The sequence below is a fragment of the Ceratotherium simum genome, chromosome 39, assembly GCF_057802395.1.
Source record: "Ceratotherium simum simum isolate JZ-2026a chromosome 39, ASM5780239v1, whole genome shotgun sequence".
In the NCBI taxonomy this organism is placed as follows: domain Eukaryota; kingdom Metazoa; phylum Chordata; class Mammalia; order Perissodactyla; family Rhinocerotidae; genus Ceratotherium; species Ceratotherium simum.
In genome coordinates, this window is record NC_141938.1 from 10756224 (window position 1) to 10776564 (window position 20341).

General features: G+C 48.8%; 1 protein-coding gene across 1 annotated transcript in view; it reads right to left on the minus strand.

Annotated features, from left to right (window-relative positions):
• FBN3 (fibrillin 3) overlaps nt 1–20341 on the minus strand; it is a 111597-nt gene that overhangs the window by 89299 nt on the left and 1957 nt on the right. The gene's annotated exons all lie outside the window — the stretch shown is intronic.

Consider the following 20341-nt stretch of genomic DNA (forward strand, 5'->3'; position numbering starts at 1 on the left):
TGGGATTTCATGTTGGGTTTTATGGCTGGGTTCCGTGGTTGTGTTCTGTGGTTGGGTTTTGTGGCTGGATTTTGTGTTGAGTTCTGCAGCTGTGTTCCATGGTTGGGTTCTATGGCTGGGTTTTGTGTTGAGTTCCGTGGTTGTGTCCCACGACTGGATTTTGTGGCTGGGTTCCATGACTGGATTTTGTGTTGGGTTCTATGATTGGGTTTTGTGTTGAATTCCATGGTTGGGTTTACGGTTGGGTTTTGTGTCGCGTTCTGTGGCTGTGTTCCATGGTTGGATTTTGTGGTTGGGTTCCATGACTGGATTTTGTTTTGGGTTCTATGGTTGGGTTTTGTGTTGAGTTCTGTGGCCGTGTTCCATGGTTGGGTTTTGTGTCTGGGTTCTATGGCTGGGTTTTGTGTTGAGTTGTGTGGCTGTGTTCCATGGTTGGGTTCTGTGGCTGGGTTCCATGGCTGACTTATGACTTCAAGAACCTCTACACCTTCTGCTCTCTTGCCTGGCAAAGTTTCAAGTTCAGATGAAGACACGGCAAAGACATTTTGCCCTAGTTTGAAGCAATACATTAATGAAGACACCCACGGGCTGGATCAGATTTGAACTGGGTTAGACGCAACCTCGCTTAGAAGTGAATGCCTTCATTCAAATGAGGATCCGGGTGCCCATAGTTGGAGACTGGCACAGATATCAGGAGAGGTTTACCTGGGATAGGGGTTTGACCAGGACGCCAACTGGTTTTGTTAGTGCTCTGGGTACAAAGCTCAGTGGGTTTTATTATTCTGCCCTCAATCCCATTTTTGGTCAATTATTTTCATTGTTAAATGTAATATTTAATTTATAGTTAATATATTTATTGTAATTAATACCCTGTTATAATATAAATAATACGTTTGTTGTATTGTAATAAATAAATATATAAATAACATCCTGTTATTTTTCTTTTTTTTTAAATTTTAATTTTTATTATTTATTTTTCCCCTCAAAGCCACAGTAGATAGTTGTATGTCATAGCTGCACATCCTTCTAGTTGCTGTGTGTGGGACGCGGCCTCAGCATGGCCAGAGAAGCGGTGCGTCGGTGTGCACCCGGGTCCAAACCCGGGCTGCCAGCAGCAGAGCGCGCGCACTTAACCATTAAGCCACGGGGCCGGCCCTCCTGTTATTTTTCAAGTGTGATTTTTCAGAACACAGGATTTTTCCGGAAAGCATTGGAATGTTTTGGTAGAAGCTCCCGATGTGCTGACCACCTGCTATGTGCCAGGCACTTTCTAGGAGCCAGGGACACAGCAGTGAGCAACCCAAACAAGGACCCTGCCCCCCTGGAGGTGACTCTCCAGTGGTGATGAGGCCGACTGTATTCTCCAAAGACAGCTGTGACCATCTCTCTCATCCCACTGGCTCTTCCTCAGTGTGGACTTGACACCCAGGACAAGAGCTGGGGTCCAGGTCCCCTCCCCTTGAACCTGGGCAGATCTCTGTGTCCGCCTTAACCGACAGAGTATGGCGGAAATGACACTAAACCACCATGCTACGTCATAAATGGTGGCGGGGCTCCTTCCTGGCTCTCTCGTGGGACCCCTCCCCTTGGAGCCGGCCGCCATGATGTGAGGAAGCCCAAACCACACAGAGAGACCACACGGAGATCCAGCAGCCAGCATCACCTGCTAGACAGGGGAGCCAGGAAGCCTGGCAATGACTCCAGTCCCAGCCCAACTGTGACCACATGAGAAACTTTAAGCAAGAGCCACCCAGCTGAGCCCAGTCAACCCCCAAAACTGGGAGAGATAGTAGTAAGTTTGGGGTGTGACTTATTATGCAGCATTAGATAACCAGAACCAGGAGAGGCAGTAAACAAACAAATGAACAAGAGATTTTCAGTCAGTGATGTGGACACACGAAAGCAGAGGGATGTGACTGGAGAGGGAGCTGCTTTAGTTGGGGGCATCATGGAGGTTCCTCTTGGAGGAGGGGATATTTGAGCTGAGATCTGAAGGATGAGAAGGAGTCAGCTGTGATAAGAACTAGGAAAACGTGTTTCAGGCGGCGGGAAGGGCAGGTGCAAAGGCCCTGGGGCAGGAAGTGTCTCCATGGGTTGGAGGAACAGCAGAGAGACCAATGACCTTAGAGTAGAGAGAATAAAGGGTGAGTAGCAGAGAGGTGATGGGGACCTTGTTGGCTGTGTCACTCTGAGTGTGCTGGGGAGCTGCAGCAGGGTTTTGAGCAGGAGAAGGATGAGACCCAATCTCTGTACAGAGGATGGGTCTGGGGTTTTCCTGGGAGGAGAGGACCAGGGCTATATTAGTGGACCATAGACACTTTTGCTTCCATAGGCCCCTTCCTCCATTAAAAAAAAAGTAGTAATTATATTTAGAACTGCATTGGTATAAAAATGAATGTAATCCTGGCTGGATTCATTATTACATATTCATTATTTTTTATTCACTTTAAAAGAAAGTAAATTTAAAACATTTTCATAGGCCCCTAAAAATGTCATGGGCCCTGGGTACAGAGCCTAAAGGATGAGTCAGCCCTGCAAAGCCACTCAGGTGACAGAGAACTAGGTGATGCCAGGGTCTGCACCCCTTGGGGGACCCGAGCTGGGCATAGAACAGGACCTGGAGGGCAGTCAGCCCACCAACCTGCCAACAGTCACATCCTCAGGGAATCCTGAGTCCTGCCTGGTGCTCCCACTGATGGATGGATTGATGGAATGATCCAGACTCAGCCACATCGAGAGAGGACGGTGGTGGCAGACAGCCCTCCACCATACACACTGTTGGAAAAGGTTTCCAGAGGAACAGAGAGCCTGTTGGCTTATGTGATGCTCAGAGAGACAAGAGCCATCAGTGACCTCTAGTCTGTCAACCCCAGGGAGGAAGGACTAAATGAATGGATTTACTGCTTCCTGTTCAGGGGCTTGGGCAAAGCTGTCATGAGGATAAAGGGGACAGAGAGGCGAGGGGACTATAGAAATACTAGTGGTTATAAGTCATGGGAAGTGGGATTCCAGACTTGGGAGAAGCCGTCTTACACGCGGGTCCCTGAGGGGCAGAAACCCTGTCAATTGCCTCCCACGTTACAGGTGCCTGCCTTGTGGGCCCTGACATTTCCCTCTGCCCAGGAATGTTCTGGGTTCCTTTCTGCAGCTGTCTGGGAGTGTTGGCTGCTGCCCGAGCTGCCTCAGTTTCCCTCTGGGAGGCCAGAGACAGAGGGTGGGGGAAGGCACAGAGCGGGAGGTTTGTGGGGGTGCAGCATCCTCCAGAGACTGGCGGAGGCTGTTTGCCACCCCTTGAGTCAGCTCTAGGCGAGAATGGTTCCTTTCCTGGGGTATTGACATGCCCACAAGGAGGCAGGACCACGTAGGAGCTAAAACAGCCTTCAGAGTTGGGACTCCAAGTTTGAATTTCATCGCTAGCCTTTTATTTGCTTAGTGACACTGGACAACTTAGGAAGCCCCTCTGAGCCTCAATTTAGTCATCTGTAAAATGAGGAAATAATAGCACGTACTTCTGGTGAGAATTGTGTAAATTAAACAAGATAGTGGTGGGCGATCCTTAGCACAGCCTCTAGCATGATCTCGCTTGGACCCCGTAAATAGTCTAGAAAATCAAACCAATGATAGAAAGCTACAGCTGACCTGCGCCAAACATAAAAAGCTGTCCTGAAATACCAGACTCCGATTTAAGATATCGTGGGAGAGAGGTGGGCGGACTGACAAATCAACTGGAAACTTCACAGAGAAGGATAAAGGGGTGAAGATAGTTGAGGCAAAATTAAGAGGAGGAAGGAGGTCTTGCTCCATAGGAAACCACATCATACAACTAGAATAATTGAAACCACACTGCTCGAGCTATAAGATTTGAGATGGAATCTGTGGACCCAAAAGTCTTGCGTGAGTCCATGTCTGATTTTTGCAACATGAAGCTGCTATCACAGATCAGTAAATGGTGTAAGACAATTTGTTAACCATTTGGGAGGGAAAAAAAGTATTCTTACCTCATCCTACATCAGAACCACTTTGGGATTGCATTTGGCTATGTATGACCAAAATATATATATACATATCTAATAGTGACTGAAACAGGGTAGGAGGAGGGTTTCATTCTTTTTATTATTACTATTAGTTTTGTGTGTGTGTGTGAGGAAGATCAGCCCTGATCTAACATCCATGCCAATCTTCCTCTTTTTGCTGAGGAAGACTGGCCCTGAGATAACATCCGTGCCCATCTTCCTCCACTTTATGTGGGACGCTGCTGCAGCATAGCCTGACAAGTGGCGTGTCGGTGCATGCCAGGGATCCGAACCCAGGCCACCAGAAGCGGAGCGCAAGCACTTAACCGCTACGCCATGGGGCCGGCCTCGGATTTCATTCTTCACATAAGGTGAATTCTGGAAGTAGAGCCCAGTGCTGGTGCAGAGTCTCTATGACGCTGGCTGGGACCTAGGGTCAGTCCACTTTTTTGCATAACCATCCTTAGTACGTAGCTTTTGTCCTCATGGTCTCAAGATGGCTGCTGTTCTTCCAGGCATTGTGACCATGTTCCAGGCAGCAAGAAAGGGGAGGAATTACGTGTAAAAAAGGTAGAGGTGGCAGAGTTTCCCCTTCTAGTCAGAAAAACAACAGTCCACTTACATCTCATTTGCCACAAAGGGGTCACGTGGACACTTCTAGCTATGAGGGAATCTGGGGACATCTGTGTTTTAAACTGAGCATATTACTGCCCCAGACAAAATCCGTACTTTTTAGTAATGAAGAAGGGAAAATGAATATCAGGCAGGCAGCCAAGCATCTCTGAAAAAATACCTGCAAACAAATTCCAGGAGGGTGGCCGTCAGCCTCCAAAATGGCCCCCATGATCCTCACCTCCTGGTATTCAAGTCCTCTCCCATGTTAAATCAGAGGTAGGGTGACCTGTGTGACCAATGGAATTCTGTAGAATGACAGTGTGTGACTTCCAAAGCTAGGCCATAAATAGCATCAGCTTCTAGAAGCCTTGGTCATTTGCAGGGATCAGCAAATTTTTTCTGTAAAGGGCCAGATAGTAAATATTTTATGCATCGTGGCCCCTACAATCTTTGATGCAACAACTTGACTTGCTGTTGCAACACAAAGGTAGCCGCAGGCAACAGGTAAATACATGGGTATTGTTGTGTGACAATGGAAGTTTATTTATAAAAACAGGCGGTGAGCCAGATTGGACCCAGGGGCTGTGGTGTGACCACTCTGGTCTTTTGGATCACTTGATCTGGTGGGAGCCAGCCGCCATGTTGGGAGGAGGGTCAAACAACGCCACGGAGAGGCCCACGAGGTGAGGAGCTGCAGTCACCCACCAACAGCCAGCACCAACTCGCCAGCCTTGACAGTGAGCCACCTTCAAAATGAATCCAGTCGAGCTTTACATGACAACAGCTCTGAGTGACATCTGACTGCAGCCTCCGAGAAACCCCTTGCCCGAACCTCCCAGCCACACAGCTCCTGAACTCCTGGTCCACAGAAAATAGGAAAGATAATCAAGTTTATTGCTGTTTTCCACCACTGTTTGGGGCAATTTGTTATGCAGCCACAGCTAACGAATACAAGGTGATCTGAAGAGTTAAATATCTCCAAACTACACACTTTTATGAGGCTAGAAGAAAATAGAAGGAATAAAATTGCAGACAGACCCAGGAGATATTGCAAGTTCGGTTCCAGAGCATTGCAGTAAAGCGAATATCACAATAAAGTGAGTCACAGGAAATTTTTTGGTTTCCCAGTGCACATAAAGGTTGTGTTTACACTATACTGTAGTCTAGAAAGTGTACAATAACATTATGTCCAAAAAAACACTGTTCATACCTACATTAAAAAATACTTTAGTGCTAAGAAAGCCATCAAACCACAAGAGAAGAAAGCAAGAAAAGAAGAAAGGAACAGAGAAAAACTACTAAAACACCCAGAAAAAACGTAAAAAAAAATAGCTAAGTTATTCTTATCAATAGCTACTTTATATGTCAATGGACTAAATGCTCCAGTGAAAAGACATAGAATGGCTGAATGGATATAAAAACAAGGTCCATATATATGCTGCATAAAAGAGACACACTTCAGATCTAAAGACACTCACAAACTGAAAGTGAAGGGATGGAAAAATATCTCCATGCAAATGGCAAGAAGGCTTGTCATTAAGGGGGATATAAGGGTAGTTCATGTAGGAAATTATCAGTGAAGAAGACAGCATGTGTGCATGATTGTGATAGACAATGCATATACCAAAACATGAGCAGGTGAAGCATAAGATTTGAGAACACGAACTTCAGAGCAAGTCAGCTTGGGCTTCAAATCCCAATTGCTATTCACTTCCTGAGGGACCTCGAGCAAACCACTTCACCTCTTTTAGCCTCAGTCTCCTGATAACAACACATGCCTTATAATCCCTTATCATGGGTTTGATATGTAATATATTTTCAATAAATATTGATGATTATTAACTTCAAAAAAAAATACTTTAGTGCTAAAAAATGCTAACCATCATCTGAGCCTTTAGTAAGTCATAATCTTTTTGCTGGTGGAGGGTCTTGTAAATAATGCAATATCTGGGGGCCAGCCCGGTGGTGTAGTGGTGAAGTTCATGCACTCCACTTCGGCAGCCTGGGGTTTGCAGGTTCGGGTCCTGGGTATGGACCCGTGCACTGCTTGTCAAGCCGTGCTGTGGTGGTGTCCCATATAAAGTAGAGGAGGATGGGCACGGATGTCAGCCCAGGGCCAATCTTCCTCAGCAAAAAGAGGAAGACTGGCAACAGATGTTAGCTCAGAGCTGATCTTCCTCACCAAAAAAAAAAAAAAAAAAAAAAAGCAATATCTGCAAACTGCAATAAAACAAGGTATGTCTATAAGTGGATTTCAAATCTCTGCAGTTTCAAAGCTCTTTCTAAGCTTAAGAGCCATGGGAGGAATAGGAAAGGAATGTACTGGGTTGTCTCTCTTGAAAATTTAAAGAGCTTATATGAATCGATATATATGAATATTCCAACCAAGAAATGGAAGAGACCACGAACAGAGAAGTCACAAATATCCTGCAGATACAGCCGGGGGAAGACATTCGACCTCACGAATACCCAAAGACACTAATTGCTAATTAGAAATGAAACCTCCTTTTGCCTATTTTAATCACGACTTTTTGTTTTATTAGAGATTCTTGCTCCGGCTTGCTGCTTTCAGCATAAATTGCAGCCTTCCAAAGAGCATTTGGCACCGGGTCCCAGGAATCGTACACCGTTTGTCTTTTTCAAGCTAGTATTTCCACTTCTGAGAATTTGCTCTGAAGAAATACGAGAGGCGGGCAAATATTTGCACATGACAATAGTTGTGGTAGCATTACTTTCATATTGACTTAGTACAAGGTTTAAGGTACACAGTTAAGTAAATTGCAGTACGATAACATGGTAAAATTGATTATGCGGTCATTAGAGAGGTTTTTAACCTTTGACACTTTTTAACTGGTTGTAACATTAACATTGTTAGAAAGATTTTTCTAACAACGCAGAGAGATTTTTTTTTTAACGACAGGGAAAGTGTTTTCATATAATGTTCTAAAAAAAACCTGTCTACAGATGGCACCCAATTTTTTTTTCTGGGATTAAAAATCCTGTTGTCTGTGGAACAACCAGGCTCTCATTCGTTGCCCGTGGGAATGCAAAATAGTTCGGCCACTTTGGAAGACAGTTTGGCAGTTTCTTAACAAAATACTGTTATCATGCGATCTAGCAATTGGGATCTTTGGTATTTACCCAGGTGAGTTGAAAGCTATGTCCACACAAAACCTGCGCACAGATGTTCATAGCAGCTTTATTCATAATTGCCCAAAGGTGCAAGCAACCAAGATGTCCTATCGTAGGTGAACAGATAAATAAACTGTGGGACACCCAGGCAATAGAATATTATTCATCTCGAAAAAGAAATGAGCTCTCAAGCCATGAAAAGACATGGAGGAACCTTAAATGCATATCACTAAGTGAAAGAAGCTGATCTGAAAAGGCTACATAACGGATGATTCCAACCCTGTGACATTCTGGAAAAGGCAAAACTATAGAGACAGTAAAAAGATCAGTGGTTGCCGGGGGACGGGGGGAGAAAGGGGGTGAGAGTTGAAAGGGCAGCACGAGGGAATTTGGGGGGTGATGGAACTGTTCTACGTCCTGATTGTGGTTGTGGTTACACGAATCTATGCACTTGTTAAAATTCACAGAGCTACAGAACAAAGAAAAAAAGTCAATTTTATTTGACAATAGTTTTTTAAAATTTTTTATTGCAAAATATGAAAATCCTGCTGCCAGAGCCTCAGCTGGCCCACAAGACCCTGTTGTGTTTCATGCTCTGAGGCAAGGGTTGGCGTGTATGGACGTGCTGCAAGCTAGAGATACTTAGAAAAATGCACGAGGCTGGGGGCTGGCCCGGTGGCGCAGCGGTTAAGTGCGTGTGCTCCGCTTTGGCAGCCCGGGCTTCGCAGGTTTGGATCCCAGGTGTGCACCAACACACCACTTGTCAAGCCATGCTGTGGCGGTGTCCCATATAAAGTAGAGGAAGATGGGCACGGATGTTAGCTCAGGGCCAGTCTTCCTCAGCAAAAAGAGGAGGATTGGCATCGGATCTTAGCTCAGGGCTGATCTTCCTCACCAAAAAAAAAAAAAAAAAAGAAAATGCACGAGGCTTCATATCTTGCAAATGATTTCTGGGGTCTGCAGCCCACCCAGGGGCCCTTCTCTGTGGAGCCCTACTTTGTCCATGAGACCCCAGGACAAATTCTAGTGACTCCTCAGATCCACCAGCACCTCTCTCACCTGTGGCTCCTCCCATGTTCCACCTCAGTGATGGCCCCATCAGTCACCCTGACACTTAGAATGATTGGTGCACCATTCTCCACTCCTTCCTCTCCCTCTCCACCTGTTAGTCACCTAGATCTGTTGACTTTACCTCCTGAGTACCACCCAAAACTTCTTCTAAAATATCTGCTGTAGAAATATCTGACAAAGGAGTCATGTCCAGCATATATAAAGAGCTCCTGCAAATCAACAAGAAAAAGGCAGACATCTCAAAGGAAAAATAAGCCCTTCACAAAAGGTCATCTCCAAATAGCCAAGAAATGGAGCCATTATTGTGGAAGCAGTAGGAAAAATAGACAGTGGGTTTTGAAAGGAAATAACTTTCTGAAAAGTGACAGGAGACAGATACAAGGATTTTTTTACAGTGATGATCGTGAGAGTGAAAAGTTAGAAGCCATTGGAATGTCCATCAACGGAGGAGTAGAGAAATGAAAAGGAGGGTGGTCTTGTGGTCGAATATTATATAGGAGTGAAAAGGGAATGAATAGCTTCCCCCAGATACCAACTCTGTCTCTGTGGCAACATAATTGTAACTCAAAAACATACTGCTGAGAGAGAAAACAAGTTGTGTAATGATAGCACAATATGATACTATTTATATAAATTAAAAACACACTTGTTTATAGATACATCTCTGCCTGCGAAAGTAGATACAGATTATGGAAATGGTTATCTCTGTGGGGAGTGCAGTGATTTTGTTCTGGGCACTTGTGTCTTTCAAGTGTGTCTCCCCAAAGTGGCCAGAGAGACCAGGTCACTGCAGATCAGTGGCCAGTGGAGTCCAGTGACTGGAATGGAGTATGACCTAATGGTCAATACAGCCAGAGGGCATCAATGTGACAGAGGTGGCCAGAGGAACCAGGGGGACTAGAGTAAAGGTGGTCCTAATGCCATCATATGTCCACCATATATAAAGAGCTCTTACAAATCACCAAGAAAAAGGCATCACAAAATGTCACCTCCAAACGGCCAATAAATGAAAAGATGCTTGACATCATGAGTCATTGGGGAAAGGCAAATTAGAACCATGCCACACCTATTAGAATGGCTGACATGAAAAAGACAATACCAATTCATGCTTCTACACTGCTGGTGGGAGTGTAAAATGATACAACCCATTTGTAAAACTGTTTGGCAGTATCCATAAAGCCAGACAAACACCTACACTATGACTCCTAGGAATAAACCCCAAGGAAATGCATACATTCACCAAAAAACCTATGAGAACGTTCATAACACCTCTGCTTGTAATAATCCCAAACCAGAAACCATTTAACTGCCCAACAAAAGGTCAATAGATTGCGGTGACTTCACAAAATGGAATACTATACAGCAGGGATTCTCAACCAGGGCTGATTTTTACCCCGAAGGGGACATTTGGTAATGTTCGGAGACATTTTTGGCTGTCACAACTTGAGGGAGGGGGTGCAGGCTACCGTCCTCTCGTGAGTAGAGGCCAGGGAGGCTGCTCCCTATGATTCATGGGACACACAGAGAATTGCTCAGCCCCAGATGTCAACAATGGTTGAGAAACTCTGCTAGACCACAATGACAAGGACCAAGGGTGCGACCTAGGACACTGGAGGAAATTCACACCCCCCTCCCCAATGCTGCACAGAAGCCAGCTATAAAGAGAACATCCTGCTCGCTTCCATTTATATCAAGTTCAAACGATGGGCAGTGATTCCGTGCTGTTCAAAGTCAAGGGCTGACCCTGGGTGGGAGGACGGGAAGGAGAACAGCAGGGTCTCCTAGGGCTGGTGACGTCTGTCCTCCATCTGGGTCTTGGCTTCTCAAGCACGTTGCAGAAACTTCATGCCGTCCGTTTGTGACTTGTGCATTTTTTTCTGTACGTGTGCAATATTTGAATAAAAGTTCTAAAAGTTAAAAATTCTGCCCCTTTCTTCCAGCCCGCTGCCCTATTCAGGCCTTATCAGCTCTGCACTGGGCGACTGCCCCTACCTGTCCCCTCTCTCCAGCCCGTCCTCCAGACCGTAGCCCAGGGGATCTCTAGGAGACACAACTAAGACCGTGTCCCTCCCTGCTCTAAACCCTGCCATGGCTCTCGATTGCCCCCAAGATTAGATCCAAGGCTTTAGGGACTTTCTCAGTCCCAACCCTGGTTCTCTTGCAGTCTCATCTCTACCCACCCTCTCTGCTCCTTGCACAGTTAAACTAAGCTTCAGCCCAGAACACCTGCTTCAAACTGCAGCCTTTGTACCTGCTCCCTTCTTTGCCTGACTGCCCCCAATATGCTCTTGCCTTCCGAGGTTCAGCTCCAATGCACCTACTCTGGAAGCCTCCCCCGGCCTCGGACCCTTCCCTCTACTCCAGTTCAGAGCTAAGGGCCAGGAGGCTTCGGGACTATAATTGATTTTCTTCTAGTCAACACACACACACACGCGCGCGCACACACACGCACACACACACTGAGTTTTGCAAAATATAAGAGAAGGCATTGAGTAATATGCAAAAGCTTAGATGCTCACGCCAGGGTCCTTTCCTGCAGGGAAGCCCCCACCCTCTGAGCCACCTCTGGGCAGGGGAGACTCCTGGGCTGGGAAGAACTGAGAGGTCCCAGGTCCTCACCCAAAGACTGCCCCCTCCTCCAGTGGGGGAGGACGAGGCAGGGATCTCAAATGTCCTGAACTTGAGCTCTGCCCCTCTTCTCTCCTGGCAGCCCCTGCCTGCGTCCCCCAGCCGCACATCTCCAGCCCCCTCTCCCGGCTCTGCGGGTCCAGCCCTCGGCTCCCACCACCCGTTTCCAGAGGACTCTCTCCCGCTCCCCAGCCTGCAGCCTTTGCAGAAGGGGAAGTTAGGGAGGGTGGGGAAGGTTCCAGGGAAGTGGGGTTAGGTCAGCCACACCTGTAGCTCACACCACTGGTGCTCCCAGACCTCTGGGAGACCCAGCCAAGCCTGTCTCCAGCTACTCCCACCTCCCGACCCAAATCCTCATTGGAACAGCTACGAGGCAGGCTTCATTCTGGGCCACTAGCTTTGCACACTTGCTTTGCACAGACACCGGGTTCTGGCCTGTCACTGGCTCACTGCCAGGAGAGCCGAAACACACAGCCCAGGTTCCAATCCCAGCTCAGCAGCTCACAGGCTGTGTGACCTTGGGCCAGTGTCCTAACCTCTCTGTGCCTCCGTGTCTTCAGCTGCAAACGAAGGATAAGAGGACCTGCCTCACAGGGCTGTGGAGGGATCAGATAAGTTCATTTAAATTAACGTCTGGCACACAAGCGACCTGTGACAGCTTGTGGCTGGTGTTATTTTTAATAGGCGAGAATCGGGGATATGCCCTGCATGTGGGAAATAGTCGATAAATGCTGGTTTTCCCTCCCCGCTCCTCCTCTCTGATTGTCCCCACGCTGTCCCAGGATGGTGCAGAGGCTGAGTTCAACGTCTGAATTGATCCTTCAGCTACTGCCCTTCAGCCCCGTCTGTCCAGCAAAGCTGCTGTGGCCTCCCCTGTCTGGGGGCTGACGGTGGCCCGTGCAGCTGGCCTGAGGGGCCCTGAAGGAGGCAGGACAAGCCCCAGCCAGGCGGCCCCTTGCAGTAAGGCCTAGCCCCTCCCCACATTCTCTCCTCTTGCCCTCACCTACAAGGGCTGTCACCCACGGGACTTCCTACCCCTCCACATGCCTTCCCTGGGCTGACACCAGGGACCCGCATCTCCAGCTCAGAAACACGGAGCTTCCAGGGCAGGCCCCCATGGACTTCTGGACTTCTCCTGTCCAGCCCAGCACCGTCCTTCCAAATCTGCTGTCGCCCTGTGCCCTCCACTCAAGGACACACATCTGGCTGCCCAGCCAGAGAGGCACAGTCCAGGCCTGCCAGAGACCTCCCTTCCACCTCCCTCTCCTTCCTTCCCCCGGGCCCCATCAGCCTCCAGATACCCTCCTCTCAGAAGCCAGGCCGCTTTCCCTCTCTTCTCTCCATGCCCTCGCATGCTGCACCCTGGTGACCCGTTAGATGGCAAATCAGAGCGTGACACTCTCCTATAAAAACTCAGTTGTGGCTCCATGAAGTCTCAGCTCCCCCAGCCCTGAGTGGACAGTCCCTCAGGCTGCCCTCTCAGGTCACACTGGGCTTTTGTTTCAGTGGAGTCCCCTTTCCCCCAGCCCTCTGCATCCCTGCCCTCCTGCTCCTTCAGCCAAGGGGCGTTCCATCCTTGGGAAGGTCACGGCGACCTCCTGTCCACGTCCTGAACATCCTGTCCCCACCCACACACCCCCCATCACGCACCCACCACACCGACCTGGAATCACCAAGGAGCCACCTCATTAGCCTCGGCTCGCTGGTCCCAGAGAAAACCCCTCCAATTAACATGGGCACCAAAACCCCGGGGCAGAAAACAAAAGAATTGATGGGAAGGAACTGTATCTTTCAAAAACAGAGTCCAAATTACGATGAGGAATTCAGTCTTTTTTACAGCGAACAAGATGTGGGCTGTAATGGAAACTACGGGCTAATTCTCGAAATGAAAAGAGAAATTAATTCATTGGGGTTTTTTGGAGGGGACATTCCCCTCCGCATAAATTTGTATTTAATAATTCGTACTTAATATTTCAATAGGATTCTGGAAAGAGTCATTTTGGGGGAAAACAGACACACACACAGAGCGAAAACGAAACAAAAAATGCTTGGAGGGCACTGTGGGTTGAATTGTGTCCCCCAAAAAGATATGTTGAAGTCCTAACCCCAGTAACTGGGAAGGGGACCTTCTTTGGAAATAGGGTCTTTGCAGATGTGCTCAAGTTAAGATGAGGTTGTACTGGAGTAGACTGGGCACTAAATCCAGTGACTGGTGACCTTATAAGAGAAATTTGGACACAGAGAAACAGACACACAGAGAAGGAAGACAGCCACGTAAAGGCGGAGGCAGAAATTGTGGAGTGATGGGTCTTCAAGCCCAGGAGCGCAGAAACTGGAAAAGGCAGAAAAAATTTTTCCCTAGAGCCTTTGGAGGGAGCATGGCCCTGCTGACACCTTGATTCCAGACTTTGAACTTTCAGAACTGTGAGATAATAAATTTCTGTTGTTTAAGCCACTCAGTTTGTGGAACCTTTTTATGGCAGCCCTGAAAACCATACCCAGGTCTTGGTCTGACTCATGCGATGTTGCAGACACTCTCCCTGGGGCAGCCTGTGCTGTCTTCCCAGGACTTTCCCTGTCAGTAACTTACCCGTGATTCTGGTCCCTCTCCACACCCACTTCCTTCCATCACATGAAATCGTACCAAGTTGCAAGATTTCGCCTATCATTTTGCAATCGACTTGCACTGTGTTAATGTTGTTTTTGTGGGACGCTTACAACATCCCAGGACCAGAGAACAATGGATCCAAAACAAAAAAGTCACGTTCCGCAGATGCTTCTCAGTGCTGGGAAACACTTGGAGGTTTGGGTGGGGACTGACTTCCTAAATCATCAATTTAGTAGTAAACAGTGTCCATCTTGTGACAACTCTGACTTCTCTCCACACCTCAAAACTGTCCTACTTGCAGATATGACAGCCCTTGTGATCTCCCCAAAACTACACATCTAAAAGACAGATGATGCAATGAATGCTGTTGGGACAACTGGGAGAAAAAAGAGCAGGGGCCAGCCCAGTGGTGGAGTGGTTGGGTTTGCACACTCCACTCCGGCGGCCTGGGGTTCTTGGGTTTGGATCCCAGACACAGACCTACACCACGCTCATCAAGCCATGCTGTGGCGGTGTCCCACTTACAAAGTAGAGGAAGATTGGCACAGATGTTAGCTCAGAACCAATCTTCCTCACCAAAAAAAAAAAAAAGTTGGATCCCTACCTCACACCCTACCTCAACATAAATTCCTGATGAATAGGAATTTTACACATGAAAAATAAAATCATAAAAGAACCAGAAAAAAAAAGTACATGGGGGCCTTTTCAAAATAATAATTTGAGAGTCCATAAGGCCTTTCTAAGAAAAATAAGTTAAACACAAAAGCCACAAAAGAAAAAGTCAAATAAGTCCAACTTCCTGAAAATGCAGATAGAGGCATGGGGAGATAACATTATAAACAAGATAAAAATACAACAAACTGGGCAGTGGGGGGAGGGGGATATTGCAGCTCATATCAGAGAGTAAGAAGTAATTTCCTTAATTAATTTCCTTAATATTAAAAAGAGCTTCTAGGGCCGGCCCTGTGGCTTGGTGGTTAAGTGCACGCGCTACGATGCTGGTGACCCGGGTTCGGATCCCGGGTGTGCATCGAGGCACCACTTCTCCGTCCATCCTGAGGCCGAGTCCCACATACAGCAACTAGAAGGATGTGCAGCTATGACATACAACTATCTACTGGGGCTTTGGGGGAAAAAAATAAAATAAATAAAATCTTAAAAAATCTTAAAAAAAAAAAAAAAAGAGCTTCTATATCTTTTACCATAATTTTAAAAAAGAGCCTCTATAAATAAATTTTTAAAGTCTGACAACTAAAAAAAAGTTTTTTTCCAGGCAAAGAATAGAGACCCACCTTTTAAAGACCAAGATGTTCAGCATCATTTAGAATAAAAATGCAACTGAGAACTATATCACTTTTTATCTCTCAGATTAGCAAAGATTGATAGCGCCGCCCTTGTGAAGGGTAAGGAATCTTGTGGCAATCGCTGTTTGTTCTCGAATGCCCTCTGACCAGCAATTCTCCTGTGCATTTGTGGAGAGATGCTCACACTGGCTTGACATCACTTCTGCGTCAGGGTACTCAGCGCAGCATTGTTTAGATTACAAGCAACATTCCCATCCATCCATAGGGGACTGGTTCCTTTAACTTTTTAAAGTTAAAGGTGGTGACCAGGTGGTGACAGCTTGCCCAACTCTGTGACTCTATTAAAAACTCTTGACTTGAACACTGTCAATTGGGGAACTGGATGATATGTGAATTGCATCTCTAAAGTTGCTAGCAAAAAAATAAAACACTCGCTCTTTCAAAAAAAAGAAAAAGAACAAGAGATCTCTTTATGTATTAAAATCAAAGACCTCCTAGGAATATCAAGTTAAAAGACAAGGTTCAGGAGCCTCAAAAAGTTAAACCTAGAATTACCATATGATCCAGCAATTCCACTTCTGGGTATAGACCCAAAGGAATTGAAAGCAGGGACTCAAAGAGATATTTGTACACCCATGTTCATAGCAGCATTATTCACAGTAGCCAAAAGGTAGGAGCAACCCAAGTGTCCATCAACGAATGAATGGAAAAATAAAATATGATATATACAAACAATGGAATATTACTCAGCCATAAAAAAGAACGAAATTCTGACACATGCTACAGCATGGATGAACCTTGAGAACATTATGCTCAGTGAAGTAAGCCAGACACAAAAGGACAAATACTGTGTGATTCCACTGACACAAGGTACTCGAATGGGCAATCCATAGAGACAGAAAGTAGATGGTGAGGGCCGGGGGCTGGGGGAGGGGGATGGGGAGTCAGTGTTTAATGGGGACAGAGTTTCCATTTGGGATGATCAGAAAGTTCCAGAAATGGATAGTGGTGATGGTGGTACAAAATTGTGAATGTGCTTAATGCCACTGAGCTGCACACTCAAAATGGTTAACATGGTAAATTTTATATTATGTATATTTTACCTCAAAAAAAAAGATGCAGGGGCCGGCCCTGTGGCTTGGTGGTTAAGTGTGCGGGCTGCAATGCTGGTGGCCCGGGTTCGGATCCCGGGTGCGCATCGAGGCACCACTTCTCCCTCCATCCTGAGGCCGAGTCCCACATACAGCAACTGGAAGGATGTGCAGCTATGACATACAACTATCTACTGGGGCTTTGGGGGGAAAAAATAAAATAAATAAAATCTTTAACAACAAAAAAAAACATATAAAAAAAAAAGATGCAGAAGAATGTGTAAAACGCAAGCTTTGTTTTTTTTAAGAAAGAAAAGAAAAAGAACGTGCGCATTTGTATACAAAGACTGTTTCAGGCAGCTAAACCAACAAATTGAGCCTCTGGGGCCGGAGAAACAGAGGGGAGGAAATCTTACCGCCACAGAAAATGTTTGTGAAGCTTCTGAATGTTATGTGTGAATTGTTCCAAACAAAAAAACGTTTTCATGCCCATCAGAGATGTCATCTCCTATTTTAAAAACCCTTTTCAAAGAGGACCCCCTTAGCTCCTCCTAATCACATCTGGGAGAGGGGACGGTGTCTTCCATCAGTAGGTGTTGGCGTGGGGGCTCCTGTGCCCGGGTCACTGTGGGCAGGTCACCTCCCCTCCCGGGAGGGTGACGCTCAGACCATCCTGGCATTAGCCCTGGAAGTCCCGTGTCCCAGGCACACGGGATGGTTGGTCACAGCACCTCTGGGCCCAGGGTTCTTATTTGCCGGATTGTTCAGACCTTGCTGGAGTGCAGGTGAAGATCAGGAGAAACGACAGCTTCCCAGATGCCCCGCGGAGAGGCAGGCGGATGGCAGGGATGAATGAACCAGGGCCTCCTGTGAGCGGGAAGGCAGGGATGGGTGGTGAGCAAAGGGCGTACTTAGGGGTGGGGGCCCTTTCTCATCACTCGAGCTCACATTTGGGGGGTGCCAGGCCAGCCCTGCCCCCTGCCCCCCTCAGGGCACAGAGACAGGGGGGAAAGAGAGAACCAGCCCTGGGGGATGGGTGAGTATGGATGTTGAGTGAGGGGTCTGAGTCCACCAGGGGTGAGAGGTGAGGGGTGAGGTCCTCTCTCCCACCCTGGTGCCCCCCCAATCCAGCAGAGGAAAAGAAAGTTGAGGCTGATGGAGAATAAGAGGTGAGGCAGAACTGGGTTCAAAAATGCCCCCTCCCCGCGGCTGTGTGGCTTTGGGCGTCTTGCTCCCCCACTCTGGGCTTGCGTCCTCATCTGTGAAATGGGAATTTCAATGCACTTGCTTCCCAGATAGGGTGGATGTGTTCATCTCTGTGACGTTCTCAGCACAGCGCCTGGCACCAGCCCGGCCATGCTCCACCCCCCCACCCCCGCCCAGCCACTGGGAGCCTCGCGCTGGCTGGCAGGCAGCACTGGCTCAAACCAGTTAGCCCACCGCCCCCGAGGAGCTGGAAGGGCCAGAGGGAGGGGGAGGGACACCGGGCACTGAGTGCCTGCTCTGGACAGGGGAGGACACTGAGGCACGGCGCCACCGGGAGGGCGCCCGGAGGAGGCAAGGGGCGGGACTCCGGGGGGCGGGGCGCCACGCGGAGAGGAGGGCTCAGGATCCAGCCCTGCTCAGCGGGGAAGTCGAGGCTACGTGTGTCCAGGCTCAGACGCCCACGCACACGTAGGGAACACAGAGACACCCCCAGAGACAGACAGACACCTCCACAGACAGACAGACACACAGAAATGCACAGAAGACGCACACACACTCAGAGACACACCCAGACAGATGCAGAGACACACAGAGGAACACACAGAGACCCAGAGGGACATGGAGACACACACACACACACACACACACACACACACACACACACCCAGCAGGCCCTCTTTCTGAGCCTTTCTCGGACAAACTCCACATCTTGCCTTGCCTCTGTCCGTCCTCTCCGCCCTTAACAGACATTTACGGGGCACCCACTGTGTACCAGGCCCTGTTCTAGGCTTTAGGGTCACAGGGGGGTCAAAACAGACGCCCCTGCCCTTGGGGGCGGACACCCTCCGGGGGCTGCTGTCAGGGCACAGAATAAACATGGAGCCCAGACGCAGGAGGACTGGGGAGGGGGACAGGGAAGGCGTATGGCAGGATGGGTGGGGCAGGGTGGGCCTTGACTAAAGGCCCAAGGAAATGAGGGAGGGGGCAGCATGGACATACAGGAAGGGTGTTCCAGGCAGAGGGAACAGCCAATGCAGAGGCCTCTCCACTCCTCCATCCTCCCATCTCCTCCCCTCCCCCAGTCCCAACTCAGGCCGTTTGGATGAAAGGGACAATGTGGGGAGAGTGGTCCATCCGGGTATCCACCCCCCAGCTGGCCTGGTTAGCTTCCGTTCCACAGGTGAGGGCACCTCAGGGCTCAGAGAGGCTGTCACACAGCCGAGGTCACACAGCACAAATGTGGGCCCTGGTCTGTCTGAACTCAGGGCCTCTGTCTTCAGGGAGAGGAGCCCTCCACTGAGGGCCAAAGGCTGGGCCAGGAAAGACGGTCAGCCGAGGGCCTGGGACAGCAGAAACCTGCCCGGCGTGCGGTGCTGGAACAGGAGACACCGAAATGGACGCTGCAGGACAGAGAGGCAGTGACAGACAGACAGACATCCGGGACTTCACTACTCCCCCACCCCGCCCACCAGAACAGGGGACCAGCAGCCCTGGAGACCACCGGAGGGGCAGTTCCAGAGGGCTGGGTGATGCGGGCACACAGCGGGGGTGGTGGGTCTGAGCTGGATGGCCTCAGGGTGCTGATTTGGAAACTGAGTCAAGATGAGGGGTGAGCGGGGGTTGACAGTGCATGCAGGACTCTGGATGGGAAGCTCGGGGTCTGCATGGGTCTCCTGTGGCTGCAGAAACAAATTATCACCAACTTGGTGGCTTAAAACAACACGCATTTATTATCTGCCAGTGCTGGAGGTGAGAAGTCCAAAATAGGTCTCACTGGGCTAAAATCAAGGTGTCGGTAGGGCTGCCATCCTTCTGGAAGCTCTAGGGGAGAACCTATTTCTTTGTCTTTTCCACTTTCTGGAGGCCACCTGTATTCCTTGGCTTGGGGCCCCTTCCTCCATCTTCAAAGGCAACAGTCCAGCATCTTCCAAGCTCTCTCTGGCCTTCCTGCCTCCCTCTTACAAGGACACTGTGAGGACGCTGGCCCACCCGGATAATCCAGGATCATCTGCCCCTCCTCCAGATCCTTAACTTAATCCCACCTGCGACGTCCCTTTTGCTATATAAGGTCACATATTCACTGGTTCCGGGGGTTAGGACATGTGGACATCATTGGGTGGCTATTATTCCGCCTCGCACAGGGTGCGTTGTCCAGGGTCCAGGGTCTAGGCTCCAGGCCTGGCCATAGTGGTCCCAGGGTCTGGAAGAGACCAAGGTGGCTGGGACCAGTTGACGGGCTGGAGGGGACCAGGAGGGACGAAGAGGCCCTCCGCTGATCACGTGGGTGGGGCTGTTGAGCCTCCCCAATCTTACCTCCTTGTCCCCCATTCAAGCACAAAGGGTGGGGAGGCCTGGAGGGGAAGGGGAGCTGAGGAGCTCCCCCACCTCATGTCTGAGCTCTGGGCCTCCCTAGGGTCCCCCCTCCCTGGACCCAGACACCCCACACTGGACTCTCCAGCTTAGAAACACCTCCATCTCCTCACTCCCACCCACCAGGCCCTGGCCTCCCCAGCTTCCCCCAAACCCTGGCGATTTTACCTCTAAATCCCGCTAGAGTCCCTCCTTTCACTCCTGTCTGCAACCCCCAGACCTGGCCCCAGCCGCTCCCAAGAGGTCTCCTCTAAGAGAGCCCTGGGGGACCTGTAGTGGCTGGCCCTGGACAGCCACTGGCCC